The 21,936-nt window shown below is 34.8% G+C and overlaps 1 protein-coding gene and 1 long non-coding RNA gene across 5 annotated transcripts in view; one reads left to right on the top strand and one right to left on the bottom strand.

Annotated features, from left to right (window-relative positions):
• LOC141381214 (uncharacterized) overlaps positions 1-21,936 on the top strand; it is a 150,983-nt gene that overhangs the window by 86,924 nt on the left and 42,123 nt on the right. Inside the window, exon 4 of one of the 4 annotated variants that reach the window (XR_012401040.1) lies at positions 13,233-13,394. The exons of the other annotated variants lie outside the window; for them this stretch is intronic. This is a non-coding gene — a long non-coding RNA (uncharacterized lncRNA). The remainder of the gene's footprint in view (positions 1-13,232; positions 13,395-21,936) is intronic. 4 annotated transcript variants of the gene reach the window in all.
• cacng2a (calcium channel, voltage-dependent, gamma subunit 2a) overlaps positions 1-21,936 on the bottom strand; it is a 131,422-nt gene that overhangs the window by 68,571 nt on the left and 40,915 nt on the right.

Raw genomic sequence — 21,936 nt, 5'->3', positions numbered from 1 at the left:
TGCAGTCGTTTATATTAAATAAACAAAGCAAAAGCACTTACTCAAAATGTTTCAGTCGACAAAAACGAAACATGGAGTAGCCTATCAGTTTTGCGATGAGCTCCACAAGTTCGAGATGATGTTATGAAACACAGCCTGTATGCTTTTTTTTTTTTATATATATTTTATTATTATATATTTCTATTCACTTTTCACTCTGGTAAAAGTACACATAATCGCAAATTTGAAAGTGAATGCAAAAAAGTTTTGTCAAGTTTGCCATGTGTACCGTAGTCAACATTTGAAGTGAATCAAAGCCTTTCATCAAAGTTGTCCTAAAACTATTTAACAACACCCATTTCTCTCTTAGAACAATTTTTGATAAACTATTTTGATCCATGGATCATGGAATTGCTTGCAATCCAGCATGTTCACAGCAATATTTTTTAAAGAACATATTGTTATTGCATTTATCGTCACCTTAGAATTATAAGGTTCTATCATTTTTGTCAAAATTGAGTTATTGAAATATTCTTATTTAAATTATGGGATGTTTTTTATGTTTTTATGTAAAATGTAAAGTTGTTTCATTTTAAAACTTTTTATTTAAAAAACAAATGTTACACACATACTGTTTGCTGTGGAATGCAAAAACTTTAAAGCTCATTATCTAAAAATCATTCATAACGCAGACAGAACCTTATAAATCCAAGGTGACTATGTATCAATTATACACAATGCAATGCAGTGTTGGGGAAAGTTATTTTAGAAAGTATTGCGTTACAATATTGAGTTACTCCGCAAAAAAAGTTAGCTGTGTTACTTATACTTTTTATGCTAAGTACTGTATTAAGTTACTTTTGAGTTACTTTTTCTGACCTGGCTGAGGCTTGATATCATTCAGAACTTGCAGGGCTTTAATGTAGGTAAAACTAATGTAGGATAATGTTATCTTCAGAGAACATCCTGACCCCAGAGCTACAGATTTTGCATATACAGGTTAATGAAAGTTTAAAGCAATCCGTTTTGTACTTTTTGTCTTATTAAAAAGTAAAATCACTGTCCATTCAGATAATCATCGTTTTCTTTTCTTTCATGTGTTTAAAATAATGAGAATATTTCCATCACAGAAATGTAAGGCTCTGCCATCTTTCTTTCTGTCCTTTCCTGCTTTCTCTCATTTTGTGTTTGATTCAGCGTGACTATGCTCCTTTTAATTTAGCATTTTATTTTTTAAAAGCAAATTAACTGAACTAAAAAGTAATTTGCATCACAATAAAAAAGTAACTTAAATATTGTTACTTAATTTCTAAAAGTAATGCGTTACTTTACTCGTTACTTAAAAAAAGTAATGTTATTCACGTTTCTTGCTTTATTCCCAAAACTGATGCAACATCATAACATTTAGCTTTGGGGAATGAATATACTTGTCTGACAGGCTGCAGGGTCTGGGTCTGTGCCCGTACTTAAGCCCTTGAAAAAGCAAACCAGTTCTCAAAAGCCTCACCATTTAAACTAACTTCAAACCAGCAATATCACTAACTCTGATAAAGGCAATTGCTTTAAAGTCCATATGAACCAGAAGTTGCTGAGATTTTTTATTTTAGAATGCTCATGTACTTCCAACTGACTTTCTTTTACTAACAGTAAGAGGGACATGGTTAATATTGTGGTTGAAGTGTCAAGCTGACATCATCATGAGAGATAACCTCCACTCCAAAAGCTGAAGCAAATGATCTGATTTTGATTTAAGACTTCCAAAACATTTTTTTTCCAGTAGATTAACTTGCACTGATTAATCATTCACCTAATAACAGTATGTGCTAGAAAAAGAAATCAAATTTTTGATTTTACATGGACTTTAAGATAGTGGAAAAGGTATATCTAAATGTCTTTATTGTGTCTGTCCATCAACTCTTCTCCTGGTAGACCTCCTTTCTATCCCAAAGTTGATTTTAAGCTCTTTCCTCTCCACTCTCTCACATGACCTCTTCTTTTTTTATCATCTCCTTCCTCTTCTTTCGAGTTATGTCACTTATATCAGCTTTCTCTCTCCTCCACCTGGCCCTGGCATCGATGACAGCGTGTGAAGTGCACAAACTGCTGATGTTCCAGCTCAACCAAAGCTTATAAATTCCTAAAATGTTCTGGCTTTGGTACCGCTGTGCAGCAAATACAAAACGGGCTACTCTGGGACTGCAGTCAAGAGTATCTGACCCAGCTGAAATTCACATCAAAGCTGCAGAGATGATCCTTCACTCTTTCCCTCCGCTGGAGAGCTAATCTGAGACTCCAGACCGGTTACTGAGAACCAGGTCATCAGAGCTGACAGGACGCTCCAGTAAAGAAAGAGAGAAAGCAGAAAAACAGGAGAGAATGTTTAGGAGAAGAGTATAGGCTAAATTGGATGCCAGAGAGAAAGCAAGAGAAGCTAAAAGGAAAAAATAAATACGTTTGAAAAATTGCACGTTTAGAAAAAGTGTCAAGAGAAAAATCAGCTGTTATTCTGCCCACATAAACTGGTGGGACGAGCTTATACAAATATATGATATATACAGTTGGAGTCAGAATTATTAGCCCCACTGTTTATTTTCCCCCCAATTTCTGTTTAACAGAGAGAAACTTTTTTCAACACATTTCTGAACATAATAGTTTAAATAACTCATTTCTAATAACTGACTTATTTTTATTTATCTTTGACTTTGATTTTTGACTTGATATTTTTCAAGACTTAACTAGGTTAATTAGGTTAACTAGGCAGGTTAGGATAGTTAGGCAGTTTACTGTATAATATAGGTTTTTTCTGTAAACTATCAAAAAAAATAGCTTAAACAGGCTAATCATTTTGACCTTATAATGGCTTTTAAAAAATTAACATCTGCTTTTATTCTAACCAAAATAAAACAAATAAGACTTTCTCCAGAAGAAAAAAATATTATCAAACATACTGTAAAAATTTCCTTGCCCTGTTAAACATAATTTGGGAAATATTTAAAAAAGAAAAAACAATTCAAAGGGGGCTAATAATTCTGACTTCAACTAAATATAATGTAATATTTAAATATAATATAATATTAAGATAGAGTATAGAATAATACACAGTTTTTTTATTTTTGCAATTATGCAAATTTCTTTAACTAATATAGTATAAGTTATTTGTGTATATAGCCGTGCGATATTCTGCAATATCAGAACTCGTACAGCCTCTTCACGTGTGTATTACTCCACCCACATAGACTGAAAGCAGATCAATAAACTCACTACAGTTTGACAAATATTGCTGCTGTTGGACAACATAATGTACCTTTGAGGCTATTTTCTTTCCCTACATTCTTCTCTATTTCTTTTAGGATAGTGCCTATTTTTATATATTTATAATTGGGGAGATACAGCACGTCATTAGCCTGTCATACTGAGCGGAGCAAAGACAGTTGGCATTGTCTGTTTACAAGATGGGCGACAGAGACCTCATAATAAGCCCTTAGAGGAAAAATTTATCTATCTATCTATCTATCTATCTATCTATCTATCTATCTATCTATCTATCTATCTATCTATCTATCTATCTATCTATCTATCTATCTATCTATCTATCTATCTATCTATCTATCTATCTATCTATCTATCTATCTATCCATCCATCCATCCATCCATCCATCCATCCATCCATCCATCCATCCATCCATCCATCCATCCATCCATCCATCCATCCATCCATCCATCCATCCATCCATCCATCCATCCATCCATCCATCCATCCATCCATCCACAGCAATAGATATATAATTTATATATAGTAATTTGTATTAAACAAACAATTAAATTTTGTTGGTTCATTCCACTGTGGCAACTGCTAATAAAGATGGAAATGTAAAAAATTGGAATACATCAAAGAATTTTATTGTATTAAATGTATTAAACATTTTAATGAAATATAAAAAATAGATAGTAAAAATAATACTAATAATCATAATCTTTATTAAAAAGAGAAATTTAAAATTAATTGATTAGTTTTTTTTCAATTTAATTTCACATAGTGTAAGAAATGCACAAGGACTGTGACAGTTGCCCCTCAAAATAATAGTATAGCTGTCCTTCAGGTCAACCTCTCCTAAAACGGCTTGTTCCTTTCTGAATCTCCTGAACACGTAAGCGCGAGGGATCTGCGAAGAGCTTATGCCTCAGATGTCACCCTGTCTATTTACCGCACATGGTGTCGCTAGTAGGACAACAGTTGTTCTTATCCTAGTTTCCAGGCAAACTTTTTTTGGGTCATCCTCAATTCATTTTTCACCTTCAAGAAAAGAGCAGAGAACAGAACAGAACTCCGAATGAATGATGCAGACAGATTCATTAAACAAAGAGTCACAGGACCCACATGTGAATGAGAACGAATTAAAGGTCAAAATGCACAAAACTTTCACAAAGAAACACACGACTTGAGGGTGGAAGGGGGAGAAAAAAAAGGCATTCGCAAGGTTCCAGGCCAAATTATAGTCAAGTCACAACGAAAAAGAATTAGGAGGTGATGGGGATAAAAGAAGTGAATGAGCACATGGAGGAGAGGAACGGGGTGTCGAGTCAACGGGGACTGGAGGACGATCTAAAAACAGCTGGTCAAAGATCTGCATGTGCTGTTCTCTCCTCCTCTCTCTCTCCCTTCTCTTCTCCTTCTCTCGGTATCTATATCAGGCGACGGCACACTGTGTTCATGTTGCCTTAAAGGTGTTTAATCCCACATACAGCCAAGAAAATGTGTGTTCTTAATATGATTTTTGTCACGTTTTAGAAAAGAAAAGAGAGAGGAGAGAAAAACATCTTAATATTCTTCCAACAAATATTCTTCAAAAACACATTAACTTAAAACAAAAGGTATTGAATAGGACTGACATCATTTGGGTGAAATTTATTTGGCAGAATATGTGAAGAGCTCAGATGCCAAAAAACTTAAAGTGTCGTCTGAAATTTTCTTCTAAAATGAGCTTTTTTTTTTTTTTTTACAAGCTCCTTTTTTTAAAGTCAATAAAAAAGTGCATATTCTTTGACATAAATGTGAAATTACTGAATCTACACACAGGAACCTGAAATAGTGCTCATTTTAGAAGAAATATTCAGGTGACACGTGTATATAAATTACTGTAACTACATAGGTTAGGTTTAGGGATATTATTATTACCCAGATTATGTAATGACTGTAATAAGTACATTTCATGTATACATAAAATTGTAAAGTACATTTCTGCATGTACTAATCATAGTAAGTGGATATGCAGTTGCTAGGTAATAATAACCGTAAACCTCACTGTTTTCTGAGTGCAGTAATTTTCTTATTGCACTAAGCACTTTCTACGGCAAATACATTACAAGTGCATGTACAGTACATGTGTATAAAGGGTGATCAAGTTTGTTTTCTCACTTTAAAGATTTTTTTATTGTTTAAAAGATTAAAACTTAGGTTTTTTATTTATGGTAATTTATGCAAGTCATTTATGCTTCTGATGCTGATGAAAATATTATTTATGCAAGTGATAGTTTTTCACACATATCAAAATTTTGACTGATGCGATGAGTCCATTAGATCCACTTTGATGTTACTGTAAATTCAACATTTTCCCCCACAATTTGGAGTGCAAGATAAAAACCTGCAACTGCGAGGAAAACAATAGTATTTTGAATAACATACACTTTAGATTACTTTTTGTTGTCATTATATTTTTTATCTTGCAATTTTGAAGAATATTTACTTTAATGAAAATATAATCATATGTGTAACTCACTGTGGCTCACAAGATTTACAACAGGGTTTTTTGCAGTTCTCAGAAAGAAAATGATATCTTGAAATTTTCAGAAACAAAATCACAATAAAAAATAAACAATAAAAAACTTTTTAAGAAATAACAGCAGAGACAACCCTCCATAAATCCCAACTTGGAAGCATAAAAAAGGCCAAACTCAGTGGGAAAAATACTGATATCGGTTTTACATTCTGCTAATGCGTAACGTCCTAACATGAAGCAAATTGTCAATCTTCAAAGAATTAAAGAACAAATAAAAATAAAGTCGTCACACTTTAGAATTATAAGGTTCTATCTGACATTTTTGTCAACAATGAGTTATTGATATATTATTATTAAATGACAAATTATTCACATCATATAATGTTTTTATAAGTTGTTTACATTTTAAGACTTTTTATTAAAAAAAAAAATGTTACACTCATACTGTTTGCTATGGAATGCAAAAACTTTGAAGCTCAATATCACAAAATCATTCAGAATGCAGATACAACCTTATAATTCCAAGGTGATGATTTGTGAATTAGTTGCATTTCCATCAAGTTGTTAGAGCAGCTGACTTTAGTATTGGTAACCTGGTAACCAACAGTAAACAAAACAAGTATAATGGAGTCACATTTGTATAATGTTGACAGTAATGTTGAGAGCCTGCAATGTTGAGAGCTAGCTCTCTGCAACTGTCACATGGCCGCCCACTGGAGTTAAGCAGGGATGTGCCCAGTCAATACCTGGATAGGAGACCACAAGGGAAAGCTACAGGTTGCTGCCGGTAGTTGTGTTAGTGAGACCAGCAGGGGGGTGCTCAACATGTGGTCCTGGTGGGTCCTAATGCCCCAGTATATTGATGGGCACTCTATACTGCTCAGTGAGCGCCATCTTTCAGATTTGGCCACTGTTTATCCTGGCTTCCTAATATCACAATTGGCTTTGTCTATCTGGGCTTTGTCTATCTAATGACTATCTGGGCTAGCGTTTTGTCACTCCTTGTTTACATTGCAAGACGAATCGGTGACAGGGACTTTCACACTGCATGACTTTAAAATAGGAAGAATAGCGGACAACTTCGTCCAAACTATGTCTCACAGCCAAAAACACGAAGTATATCTTTTGTTTTCAACTATATAACAAGAAAGAAGCTTTTAATGGGGTAGAACATGTACATATTTGCTCACCTGGTTTTTGAAGGGAATTAGAAATTTCTCCTCAACTTTCTTTTTTAACTTTCTGTATGAAATGTCAAACAGACACGAGTGCTCCTGTCAAACCTCCACTAGTTTTTCCTCTATTTCTTGGGTTTAAATAAACTGAAAATGAGCGCTTTTAACTTCCCCCCAACCTCCCGCTGGCCTGCAGGTACACATACATAAGTTAATGCTGCTCTCTCATTGGCTGTAGGTGATCGAGGCTGTTATTTTCAGTCAAAACTCATTTCACATGGCATGATTTGAATCGCTGACAGCTCCAGATATTTAGCACGCCAAATATCTCACAGGCATCTGGGACTCATCGGCGATTCTCTCATATCGCGACTTTGATAGTTTATACTGTGTGACTGTCACTCACGTGCACGAGCACCAATTTGCCTGTGATTTCAGGCATTTGTCGGCGATTTCTCGAAACCTGTCGGCAAGTCAGAATTGGGGCTAAAATCATGCAGTCTGAACTCGGCATTAGGATATCTATGAGCTAGTGTGCTACAAAACAGTGACAAATTTGCATTAAGAATACATAAGAAGAAGATATTCAAAAGCCAGTTTGTCACTTCTGCCTATAGATTTTTTTTATGTCACTTCATACTTCTCTCATACTTTACATCCAGCCGTGTCTTTATGTTTCAATTTAAACTATGTCACTGGGAAACACCCATACACTCTTGCATTCACACTCGCACACTACGGACAATTTAGCTTTTTCATTTCACCTATAGCGAATGTCTTTGGACTGTGGGGGAATCCGGAACACCCGGAGGAAACCCACACGCAAACTCCACACAGAAATATCTTCTTGCTGTGAGGCGACAATGACTAAACCTGAATGAATAAACTGATTTACAAAATAAATGTAAGTTTCTATGTCAAGTAGTTAGGTCTGAATTAACAAAAAGTTTTTCCAATGCTTTTTTGTTCAAACCTTAAACTAAAAATTTTCTGAATATTTGTGCAATTCTGGATTTACAAAAAAACAGCATCTATTTATGTGTACTGAAGTGTGTTGAATATGGTATTTCTGTTCTGCAGATGTGGACGGTCAAAGAGAAACACACACGTGCTTAGCTCTGCAAACACAAGGTTGGCAGGGGGTGTGTTCACACTTCCGCTGCGCTGCGTGTACGTGTGTGTTCTGTGTAAAACACACTGAGCGGCTGAAGCTCGGCTGCTCTCATTAACACAGCCACTGGCCAGCCAAGAGCCCTCGCCGACCAGGTGCTAATTTGATTTAGCTCACAGCGGCCGCTGCCCTACCGCTGAGACACAGCCCGGCAATATCTAATATCACAAAAACACAACCAGATATGCAGATATGCAAAAATTACACATACTATTTAGCTGGCAAGAAAGTCATTTGGTAATTCTAGCTTATTTTTAAGTATCATCAATTGTATGTAATGTTGTAATGTCATGTTTTTTGAAAGTGAGAGCATTCTGTCCCATTTGTCACATTTATGTGTACTTTTTTAGATTAAATTTTTGTAAATTACTTGTAAATATGAATACAGAAGAATTCCTTGTATAAAATAAAGTGCAGTTGAAGTCAGAATTATTAGCCCCCCTGTTCGTTTTTCCCCCCAACAAATCTGTTTAACGGAGAGAAGATTTTTTTAAACACATTTCTAAACATAATGGTTTTAATTAACTAATTTCTAATAACTGATTTATTTTATCTTTGCCATGTTGTCAGTAAATTATATTTTACTAGATATTTTTCAAGACACTTCTATACAGCTTAAAGTGACATTTAAAAGGCTTAATTAGGTTAATCAGGTTAAGGTAAAGTTATTGTATAATGATGGTTTGTTCTGTAGACTATCGAAAATATATACCTTAAAAGGGCTAATAATATTGACCTTAAAATCTTTTAAAAAAAATTTATTTTATTCTACACTATAGAAATAAAGGTACAAGAGCTGTCACTGGGATGTTACCTTAGGTACATATTTGTTCTTAAAATGTCCTTATTAATACCTCAAGGGGTACATATTAGTACCCAAGAAGTACAAAAGAGTACCGCTTAAAATTATTAGGTACTAATATATACCTTTGACGTACCAATATATACTCTTTAAGTGCAAATATGTACCTTTCGAAAAGGTACCACCCCAGTGGCAGCTCTTGTACCTTTATTACTGAGAGTGTAGCCAAAATAAAACAAATAAGACTTTCTCTAGAGGAAAAAAATATTATCAGACATACTCTGAAAATGTTCTTGCTTTGTTAAACATCATTTGGGAAATATATCAAAAAGAAAAACAAACTCAAAGGGGGGCTAATAATTTTGATTTCAACTGTATATAAAATAAAATCCTTATAAAATTTCTTCAAAATGTGCCCTATGTGTTTTGAATTATATAAATTTGAGAAATGTCTTTATATTAACAGTATATTGTCGTTTGATATATTTATATTTAATGGAATATGGAACATGCCTTCATTTTAAAAATACAGTGTGATTTATATACTTAATATACACTTACCGGCCATTTTCCAACTGCTCTTTAACGCAAATTTCTAATCAGCCAATCACAGAGCAGCAACTCAATGCATTCAGGCATGTAGACATAGTGAAGACGATCTGCTGAGATTCAAACCGAAAATCAGAATGGGACAGAAAGGTGATTTAAGTGACTTTGAACGTGGCATGGTTGTTAATGCCAGACGGGCTAGTATGAGTATTTCAGAAACTGCTGATCTACTGGGATTTTCACACACAACCATCTCTAGGGTTTATAGAGAATGGTCTGAAAAAGAGAAAATATCCAGTAATCGGCAGTTCTGTGGGTGCAAATGCCTTGTTGATGCCAGAGCTCAGAGAAGAATGGCCAGACTGGTTCCAGCTGATAGAGAGACAACAGAAACTCAAAAAACCACTCGTTACAACCAAGTTATGCAGAAGAGCATCTCTGAACGCACAACACATCAAACCTTGTGGCGGATTGGCTACGGTAGCAGAAGACCACATCTGGTGCCACTAATGTCAGCTAAGTACAGGAAACTACAGTTGGCAAAAGCTCACCAAAATTGGAGAATAGAAGATTGGATAAATGTTGCCTGGCCTGATTAATCTTTATTTCTGCTGCAACATTTGGATTGCAGGGTCAGAATTTGGTGTCAACAACATGAAAGCATGGACCCATCCTGCTTTATATCAATGGTTCAGGCTGCTGGTGGAGGTGTAATGGTGTGGGGGATACAGTATTTTCTTGGCACACTTTGGATTCATTAGTACCAATTGAGCATCATGTCAACACCACAGCCTACCTAAGTATTGTTGCTGACCATGTCCATCTCTTTATGACCAAAGTGTACCCATCTTTTAATGGCTACTTCCAACAGGAGAACGCACCATCCCTGGTGAATGGTATGTAAATGTATTTTAGTCTGCTGTCAGTTTCCACTATGAACAGTTTTTGCTTTTACTTCAGTACAATAACATTGATAGAGTGCGGCTCAGCACAGAATTCACCAACCATTTTCCACATACACGCCACTGGAACCTTCAAGACCCTTTTACAGATATTATTAATATACATTACATCTTCTTGGTGCAAGCTCTCCTTATTAAAATGTGCACAGTTCACACAGGCACCCACGGAGGCTCATAAATTGCCATTTGAAACAGCCAGCTTTGTGTATCACATGGAGCACTGAACTCATCTGTAAAATGATCTGGATCTCCTCTAACAGCAGCAGCTACACTTGAGCCTGATCTGCTGGACCATAAAAGATAACAAATCAAAGGCAATCGATGATGCTGCGTCTCAGGATTATAAAGATTACTATAAAAGCAGCCGTCCAGAGAAATAGAGAGTGAAGGCATATTTGGTGTGAGTGTAAATGGGAAGGAAAAAATAAACATGATCAGAAGCGGCTGGTTTACTCGTAATATAATGTGTCTGCAAACTCAGGTCATTAAAAAATCAGCAACACTGCCTCAAATTTTACTTATAATTATGCGTTTCGCCAGTTTGTTTGGACTGTTTTTCAGGAAATTCAGTTTTATGGGTTTTATGGTTAAAGAATATTTGCAGGTGTGGCAAAATATTTGTTTTAGGTGCAGGGGAGCCCAAACCTTTTTCTATAAAGGGCCAAAAGCAAACTTGATTGAGGGTTGTGGGCTCAGTTATACCAAGCCGAATTTAATACATTTTGCTATGGGTAATTTTCTAATTTATATAGTAATATTTAAAAATAACTAGAAAATGTTGCTTTAAATCATATTGACTAATGCAGTATAATTTTAAACATTTTGTCATTATCTTAATACAGTAAAACAATAACAATCCCATTAATAACACAATGCTGAATACACTAGTGAACCTTACTTTGATCTGCTCGCAGATATTTTGTGCAGTTTATTGACAGTATTTAGATTTTAAAAGTCTGATTCTTTACAATATTTAATTGAATCATTTAATTTTAGTTGGCTTTTTTGTAGCTCAAAAATAAAACAAAGAAACAAAAGGTTTTGTTAAATTAGAAATGACGATCATTGACAAAGGCATTCACCCCAACCATCTCCCAATCATTCTCCCTCTCTTTTTTGAAGGCGGATGGCAAGCCTAATCAAAAGTTACCATGTGCCAACTTTTGCCCGCAGGACCTACTTTTACTATCACTGCTTTAGTGCTTATCAGCAGTGAGAAGAGTTCTGAAAAATACTACATTAAAATGTTTGTAATTAATGTATAATATACTAATACTATATATTAAAAATATGAGATTAATTAAATGCGAGATCACATTACATTGATACATGCACCTATAATGAGCAGACAGAAATGTGTTTACATGTAGAGCAAAATTTGTGTGTAAGGGGCAAAGTATAACTGTGACGATATGAAGCTGTGAATGTTCAGCAGTTGGCTCTGCAAACCAAGCTTGAGCAGGACTGATAAAATACATGGAATTTGTGAATGAGTTTGAAAACGTAAAATTCTGTAGTATGTTTAGCTGTAATTTAAGGACATTTGGCCATTTCAGTCTTCATTTACATCAGGAATTCTTCTTTTTCTCATTAGTGACATGCAATCTAAACAATTTAACGTCCTCTTGGACACTTTTAATGTATCCACATTGTACATTTGCAGTATTTACAAAGTGTCCATGTCGAGGCTGTTTTCAAATCAGCCAATCACATGGCAGGAACTCGACGCATTTAGGCATGTAGACATGGTCAAGATGATCTGCTGCAGTTCAAACTGAGCATCAGAGTGGGGAAGAAATGTAATTTGAATGTGGCATGGTTGTTGGTGCTAGACGGGCTGGTCTGAGTATTTCAGAAACTGCTGATCTACTTTTTTTACACAATTTGCTACCCAGGCTCATTCCAAAAAAGCATTGCTATATACATTTTTGTAGAGGGCCAAATGCGTCCCAGGATGTATGTTTTTTCTTGCAGTTTTTGTTTTTAAAAATCCACCAGAGGCCACTGTGCACACCTTTTGAGATCTCTAATTTCTCTTGCAATACCATTTGTGTATGCTGTTCTAACATAAATCAACCAGAGGCCACTATTGACTGAATGACTGACTGATCCATCGACTGACCCACCCTCCTCCTTATCTAAACCCAACCAATAGTATTTCAACCAACAGTTTTAAAAAGCATTTTTTTGCTTTTGTGATTTTTACCACTTTTTTAGATTTGACCACATTCTCACCTTGTTATTTACTTGTTTATTTTATCTTTTGGCCACTGTTTTTGTCTAAACCACTTTCTGGAACCGTTCTTCACCGGACTTAAACGCCATTGTTGTGGTCAACTTCTCTCTAGCCGCCTTTCCACTGCACATGACATTTGGACAGGACCCTCGAAATATGCCCCCTTGTGGCAGTCGCACAGAATTTTCAGTTTTGTCTTGCACCGGATTCTCGCAGTTTCCGAAGTAAAGAAGTGCAAAAGCAAGAGCCATTGTTCTCTGTCTGTTTACCATGGTTGAATGAATGAACGAACGAATGAATGAGTACTAGAAACTCATAGACCACTAAATATTTGAAAAATGTAAAGAGAACATTAAAAACAATTATACTTTTTATTACTCATTTATGAATACAAATGTTTCATAATATAAACTTTTCTGATTAAAAAAATAACAAAAAATACTATTTCTCATTTCACGTGCACAGATATACTTGGACAACACTGGAATACATCTCCTCTAGTTGCATACGGTCTAGTTGCTGGAGTTAAAATATTTTAGCAGATCTGCAGCTCAAATCAAATTTGAATTTTCTGCATTCAGAGTTGATCGGAACTCCGCACAGCTCCCGGACTACTCTTCTTTGGAAATGAATGTCGTTTGTCATGTGCAGTGGAAAGGCAGCTTCTGCGTCTCAAGTCTGCCGACGTACATAGCGAGCTTACTGGACGAACTGGTAACAGCAGGAAACCCATCCATACCGAGGTAAGCTGTCAGCTGGTAAGCGTGAAATGTATGGCATCATACCAACTGTTGCGTGCATTTTTAAAAATGAAATGCAGCCATATGTACTTTTGGCTACATAACTTGCACTTTTTAGAAATGTATAGAGGGCTATGTTTTCAGAATGAGCCTAATTTGATTGGACACTGATTATTCTACTTGCAATCACTATAGACAAGATAAAATAAGAATATAGAGTAGTGACTGCAGGTTGAAGAAAAATATTGCAGCAAAAATACAAATGCAGCACAAAAATGTACTTAAGTTAAATGACACTTTTTTAATTATAGGAATTTAGTAGATTTTTAGTACTTTAAGTATTTGTAATTTAATACTTTACACCACTAGTGTTAACTATATGTGCGTGTGTGTGTATGTAACCGTACGTTCACACCGAAAGCAACAAGAGCGTCAAAGGCTAAAGTCTAGATCAAATAATTACTTATGTTGATAAAATAATATTATTGGGTAATTTAATAGATATCATAAGTAATACTCAGTACAACTACTGTTTTTACGTTACTGTGACAGTTGGGTTTTGGGTTGGGGGTAGACTTGAATAAAATGCTATCAATGGGAAATTTAATAAATAATAGAAAGAATTTTTGTTAACTTTCGATCTAGCAACAACCGTGTCAAAGTAGCCGGAAGTCATTCATTTTCAATAAGAGTCCACTGCGTTAAGCAGTGAGGAGCAGCGTGGCACGTCTTCACCAGTGTAGGCGTCGAGGAGAGTTGAAATCAAGTTAACTTAATGGTAATGAGCTATAACGTGATTTGGCGGCAAGCAATCGGAATGAAGAAGTCAACCGCTTGAGAGGAGTCCGGAGAACACCGTCACTGTAAACTTTGGTTCCGACCACAGTTGTTCCCAAGGGTTTGATCATTGCGGTCGCCAGATTTCCAATTATTTGCAAAGTTTTCTTACAGGAACATACATTAAAAAGTTAGTAGTGAGTTACTGATGTGCATTAATGTTACATATATTTAAAAAAAAAAAAGCAGGAATCTCATGCGACAGTACAAAACAGTATTGCTGCTTCAGGATACTTCAGACACATGGACATATTAGATAATTACATGGAGCGAAGCCACACCACATGCGAATTTTGATGCTCTCGCCGCCGGAGCTGAAGAGAGACAGTGTTGTCGCCAGGGCGGCCAGAGCGACCTTTGACGCTCTCACCGCCTTCGGTGTGAACGCACAGTAAGCATCCATGATTTGTACGCTGGCTGTAAGTGTTTCTCAGCGTCCTGCAGTGTGTGTGGGCTTCTAGGCGGCTTCTTTGCTAAGCAGGTGCTGTGTTGAGGGGGTGGATCAATAACATCTGCTCTTATGCCTCCTGTGTAATTTTCTCGGTCTCTCAGGTAGAATAGCTCATTTGCAGTCTTTCACTTTTACACCGCAGCACTTCTAAAGTGGAGTGTGTTTAACTTTGCGTCGCATACAATTGCTGAAACCTTTAGAATGGCACGACTGTGTATATTATTAATATGCCTCCTGTTCAAGATACTCAGTAGAAGTTGCATGTGCATTAATTGTGTATGTGTACATTCACTAACTTGAACTGCTTGTTTTGAAGCATTATATATACACATGGACATGAAATTCAGACTGTGATTAGTATAAATGTATCAGTACTAGACAATACAGTTCATCGAGACAAACTTTGAAGCTGGCTTGAGAAAGCCTGTTAGCAATAAATTAATGAATTAATGGATGCTAGCATGAATTAGTATGTTGTTAGCATGCTTCTAGGATGAATTAGCATGTTGTTAACATGACACTAGTATGGATTAGCATTTTGTTAGCATGAATTTAGCATGGATTAGCAAGTTGTTGGCATGAATATTATATGAATTAGCATATTGTCAACGTGATTATAGTATGGATTAGGATGTTGTTAGCATGATTCTAGTATGAATTAGTATGCTAGCATGATTCTTGTATGCATAAGCATGTTAGCATGATTGTATTGTGAAATAGCATGTAGTTAGCATGATTCTATCAGAGATTAACATGCAATTAGCATGATTTTAGTATGAATTAACATGTTATTAGCATGATTCTAGCATGGATTAGCATGTTGTTAGCATGGTTCTAGTGTGCATTAGTATGTTGTTACCATGTTTCTAGTATGAATAAGCATGTTGTTAGCATGATACTAGTATGGACTAGCTCAAAAGCTTTTGGAGTAGATTGCTATTATTTTATTTTATTACTATTTTATATAGAAGTTTATTATTATTATTATTATTATTATTAATAAATCTATTATTGACATGATTATTATTTTATTATAATATATACTTTTATTTGCGCAGATGTGAAAATACAGTGATCCCACAATGCTCTGCACTTACAAAGCACATTATGAACGCGCTGTATTATGTGGGCTAAAGAGAGATGTGTTCACATTCACATACAAGCCAAAATTCTTGCAAACTACTCTGAAACTAATCAAGTGTCGCCCACAGGCTGACAGAAACTATAAGTGGGATATGACTTTTCAGTCTGTTTATGACCGCGGTAGCAGAATGAACCTGGCAGTGGGGATCTGAATGTTTCCGTTTCTCATCTCGATCTCTGCACTCGCACAGTCTCCATTAACAGACATGCCAGAAACCGCAAAGGCCATTAATGTTGCATGGCATACGATGATGAGTCATTTACATAAGGTAAATATTGAGCCACCTCTTAGTCAGCCTCTTTTCTGGATCACTAGCGAAATGATTAGCTGTGCAATCCTTACTTGCTTTATATAAACAATGCTTATATTTCTCCTTATAAAGTCCCCACCGAAAACAAACAACAAGATGGTTTGACTGATGGTCTTTTTGCTTTAAGATAGCTATAGGTGTTATAACTCATTACCTTGGAATTATAAGGTTCTGTATGCGTTTTGAATGATTTTGAGATTTTGAGCTCCAAAGATTTTACATTCCATATATCATATATCATGTAACAGTTCTGACAGAGACCTTAAATGTACTCTATATGTAAATTGTCAAAATTCTCTTAAATTTGCAGATTGTGGTAAAAAAAAAAAAAAAAAAAAAACTGGGCAAATGCAGATAGAAGCTTCTAAATCTAAAAAGTCATATTCCGCTTGGATTTATAAGGTTTTATCTGGTAAATCATTAACTGAAGCATTACTTTTCAAGAAATAAAATCAGTCTGCTTATTAATTAAATAATTTAAAAAAAAATTATAACAACATGTTGATGTTTGAGAGATTTTTTTTGTTTTCTGTAACATTTATTTATTGTTTTAGGATGAATATTTGTTTCTTGTTCAAATTAAGCATATACGGCTGTGCTAAATATTTTGTCCAGTACAGATGTTTATTTTATGTAATTAATATGGTAATATTTATTGAATTATATGTTTTATATGAATTATTGAATAATATTTAATAAATTATATGCCCCATGAATTAAATTTAGTTTTTGCCCTTCAAGGCTTCATATCAAAAATAAAGACTTTAAAAGAAAACATATATATATATAAAAATAAAAATATATTTTCCATTTAATATATATATATATATTTTTTTTAAATAACTTTTTTAACAATGTAAAATTGAACATTTTCATCTCAATGTCAATAAATGCTTCTAAATCATCACATTTACTCACATCTTTTCAGGTTTCTTCTCAATTTTGTGTGGTGCAGCATTATTCAGTCGACTCTGATTTTGTGTTTCTTTCTGGTCTTTCTTGCTGTAAACCAGCAAAATGACAAAGAAAGCTGATCCTGATTGGTCCTCGTGCACGCATTCATAATGCTGATTGGCTCACAGAAAGAACCTTATAGAGCCAAGCTAGAATTCAACTTTGTAGACAAACTTGTTTTGTTGTTTTTTTTAATAAAAAGTCTTAAAATGTAAATAACTTCACATGAAAAAAACATCACATAACGTGAATAAGTTTTTGACAAAAATGTCAGATAGAACCTTTTAACTCTGAGGTGACAACCTGGCTATTTAAAAATAAAATGTTAAAGCCTGTAATCTTAATCTTAATAAGCTGCGGTCACACTGCACTTTTCTCCCCATAGACTTCTATTTATACATAAGTAAATGTGACAAACAGGAAACGACAAGTTTTGCAGTTTGCTTTGCTGAAAACTTCAACCTAGGTAAACTCTGACTTGCGAAATCACACACGTGACTGCGTGAGACCAATTGAAGATCAAAACATGACCTCTCTGGAGAAAAATTAAAAATATGGAGCACAATTTTTTTGAATGTCTAATGATCCTGTTTAATTCTGCCTCTTTTCGCAGCACAGCACGGCAGAAATTCACATGCTCAAACTCTAATGTGACTCAAGTCATAACACTTGTCAAATGGGCAGATTTTTAAAAAACCTCACTTACCTAAAAAGATTTTGAATTAAAGGCACTGTATGGAGATTTTTTACAGCTAGAGGACATGTACTAAAAGACTAAATAAAAAAGAAGTTTTTTTTTTCTTGCATATTTACAATAACATATTTAAATCCAGAGGTGATTGTAGCCAAAAGAGCCTGGTTTCTCTCAAGTTAGTTTCCCCTTTCAACTTTCGTCAATCGGTGAAGTTTGTTCCTCATCACTGTAGCCACTGGGTTGCTTGGCTTGGGACTTGTAGAGCTGCGCATCGATGAATTGTGTGTGTTGTCGAGCAAGTGTTTTGTCAAGCATTTACCAGTGTTTGTACATATCAAGGTACAGGTACACTCAAGTATTTGGGAGTTTACATGAATAGGTCTATTACACAGGACACTCATGTCAATTAAATTTGTGAAAAGCTTCACCAAAGAGTTTATTTCATAAGGTGTGGTTCTATGGTGTTGACGGAAATCATGTACTTATTTGATTAGGCTGTATTTGTGAATGTTATCAGATATGGTCTGTCCACCTGGTTTGGTAATTTATCTGTAAACAACTTTACCAGTATTTAAACACTCTACAAGCAATGCACTTTGAATGAAGAATTAATTCTGAACAATTAATTTCATGTACTATTCCCATGTTATGATCTCTTACCCTCTGGTAGAAGATAGAGAACCTTCCGCTGGAAGTGGAATAGACAATAATCAATCAGACTGTTGAACACTGATCAATAGTGTGCATATAATTTTCTTTGTGTATGTAATTCTTTTGCATGTTTGTTTTTATAATGTTTATTGTGTAGAACTTGAAGTACTCTTTGGGTTCACAGAAAATTTCCCCTTGAGCGACAATAAAGTATACAAACAAAAAATTGCTCTTCAGTGTTTGGGCTTTCAGCAGTGAAATTTAAACCCAACTGAGCTGAACTAAACTGAACTTTAACTTTGAAAACTGGACTGATACAGTTTCGATCTACTAGAACTTTTTTGTTAAGCTGCTTTGACACAATCCACATTGTAAAAGGGCCTTATTAATGAAGAAAGAAAGAAAGAAAGAAAGAAAGAAAGAAAGAAAGAAAGAAAGAAAGAAAGAAAGAAAGAAATCCATGACTGAGTGAACTCTTAGGAGTGGTTGTCTTCATGATATCCTGGAAGTCTCCTGGAGAAATCATGTTCATGAATGAACTAAAGTATTCATAACTTATCATCATAGTATGAAGCAGAATAACCTTTAAAGCTGTCATAGCCAATTGAGAACACTAAAGCGATTGCTGATGAGTGATGAGTGTCATATGGCAGAAAAGCAGCAGAGCTTTTATTATGCCACAGTTGACCTTGTGATCGTACCATACCATGATGCCATACTACATATATTTATCATATTAAATACATTTTAGGGTTCTGTTTCAATACTGTTCATTACATTCTAATAAAACACAAAAAACATTAAAGCATCTTTGGTGTTTCGATATGTTCTATAAACCAAAATTTGAAATAGGGGGTGTATAACATCATAACATCCCAACATAGAGGGTTTATAACATATAACATCAGCATGGTGACTCAGTGCACACTCTGTCACTCATTAAAATAGCTTATTTCTCTCAATTTGAACATTCTTTGAAACATTAATATAATGTAAGTACATGAGTCAGTAAAATAGTTAACACAGATTTTATGAAAAAAGCCTCTAACTATTTCAAATCAAGTTTTCTGAAAATAATCTACACTGTAAAAACATCTTGCTGCCTTCAATTACTTTAGTTAAATCAAATGAACTTCATCTCAACTTACATCAGTCAAACTTATTAAATATATTAAGTTTAACTTTATATACCTTTACATTTTTTATTGAAGTTTTACACTGACTTAAAGGGATAGTTCACCAAAAAGTTTAAACTGACTCTCTATTTTCTAACCCTCAAGTGGTTCCAAATCTTTGAGTTTTTCCTTCTTCTGTTGAACACAAAAGAAGATGTTTTAAAGAAAGCTTAAAATCTTGTAACCAAAGTGACTCTATGAAAGTCAATGGTTACAGGTTTGCAGCTTTCTTCAAAATATCTTTTGTGTTAAGCAGAAAAAAAGAAAGTCAAACCGGTGTGGAACAAGTAAAGGTGAGTAAATAATTATACTTTTCAGCTTTGGGTGAACTATTCCTTTAAGACATATCTCCATTTCTACAGTTTCCTGACTGACATGATCTGAACAGAACAAGAAAAATGAGACCAATAACAAAATACCACAACAAGCAAAATAACCGTTAAGGTAACAGCATCAGTTCCACTCCCGATATGAAATAATGTTGGTTTAGCCATAAGGAGAGCTTAAATCAAATGTCGGAACATGTACTACTGCCAATTCCTCCTCAGCAACACACATACATGCACACCTCTCCAACCCTCCCCCTTACTGCTGGATTGCCTTAGGCAGAATGATTAATTTGTGGCTATTGATTTCTCTTCCTGAGCTGAGAGAGCGACCAAGGGGCCACATATAGTCTGTGTGCATGGAGACGTAAGAGACGGACAGGGTGACGGACAAGTTTAAGACACAGTAGTGTGCATAAGATGTGCAGGTAAATGAGAAGTTCTTAAAGAAACACTGCACTTTTCTTTAAAAATATAGGCTCATTTTACAACTCTCCTATAGTGTTGTACAGGTGGGTTTTTATCATTTTTGAATCCATTCAGCCAATTGCTGGGTCTAGCAGGAGCAATTTTAGCTTAGCATAGATCATTTAATAGGATTAGACCTTTAGTATTTCACTCAAAAAAGAGTTTAAATTATTTTCCTAGTTGTGGCTTGAATATTATGGTTATCATGTGTTTGAGACTAATGGAAGGAAACATTGCTATTTTAATAATAATATTTTTAAAATAACTTAATTATTTTTGAATTACTAATGAAAAGTTGCTATTTTGTAGGCTGATGTGCCTATAGGAACTATGCTCTCATTCAAGCATAATAATCAAGCACACAATGTTAATCAAATAGACAATGTAGCTACAGAAGAGTCAATCTTTAAATAAGGAAATTATCAAAACTCTTTGGTGATTTTTGAGCAAGAAAATAATAGTCTAATCCAATTCAATGATTTATGCTAAGCTAAGCTAAATGTGCTCTCACCAGAGCACAAGATCAGCTGAATGAAATAAAAATGGTAAAAATTCAACTGTTAAACTCAAGAGGAATAAGTTGAAATGAAGTACACACTAGGAAGATTAATTCTCATTTTACAAGTCTCCTAGAGTGAAGCAGTTGGGTTTTACCATTTTTGAATCCATTCAGTCAATTTCAGGGTCAAGCAGGAGCACTTTTAGCCTAGCATAGCATAGATGATTGAATTGGATTAGACCATTAGCATTTCACTCAAAAAAAGACCAAAGAGTTTAAATTATTTTCCTAGATAAGGCTTGAATACTTTTTAGTTACATTGTGTATATGACTGATGAAAGTAATTTCTTTTTTGTTTTGAAATTAATTAATTATAAATTATTTATAAAAAGTTCCTATTTTCAAGGCCAGGGGTGCTCAATCCTGTTTCTGGAGATCTACCTTCCTGTACAGTTTAGCTCCTACCCTGATCAAACCCACCTGAACCAATTAATTAGGACCTGAAATCCACTTGATAATTACAGACAGGTGTGTTTGATAAGGGTTGCAACTGAAATCTGCAGGAAGGTAGATCTCCAGGAACAGGACTGGCCACCCCTGGTCTAGGCTGATGTGCCTTGGAACTATGCTTTCATACAGGCATAATAATCAAGGAACTTTACTAATCAAGTACACAATGTAACTACAGGAGAGTCCAGCTTTACATTATCAAAACTCGTTGGTGATTTTTGAGCGAGATGCTAATGGTCTTACCTCATTCGATTATTTTTGCTAAGCTAAGCTAAATGTGCTTTCACCACAGCCAAAAGTCAGCTGAATGGATTAATAAATAGTAAAATTCAACTGTTTAACTTTGGATTAATGGGTAAAATTAAGTACACACTATGAAGATAAATTCTTGTCTGGACTTTTTCTATCCTAAAGCTATCTGATTTTTCAAAACTAGAAAGAATGAGAGGCAAACTCATAATTCCGAAAAGAAACTCCAGTTCAAAGGTGATAATTTACAAGTGTGAGTCCATAACATGGAATTGCA

This window comes from Danio rerio, chromosome 3 (genome assembly GCF_049306965.1).
Source record: "Danio rerio strain Tuebingen ecotype United States chromosome 3, GRCz12tu, whole genome shotgun sequence".
Classification (NCBI taxonomy): domain Eukaryota; kingdom Metazoa; phylum Chordata; class Actinopteri; order Cypriniformes; family Danionidae; genus Danio; species Danio rerio.
This window is presented reverse-complemented; position numbering and strand designations above follow the sequence as displayed.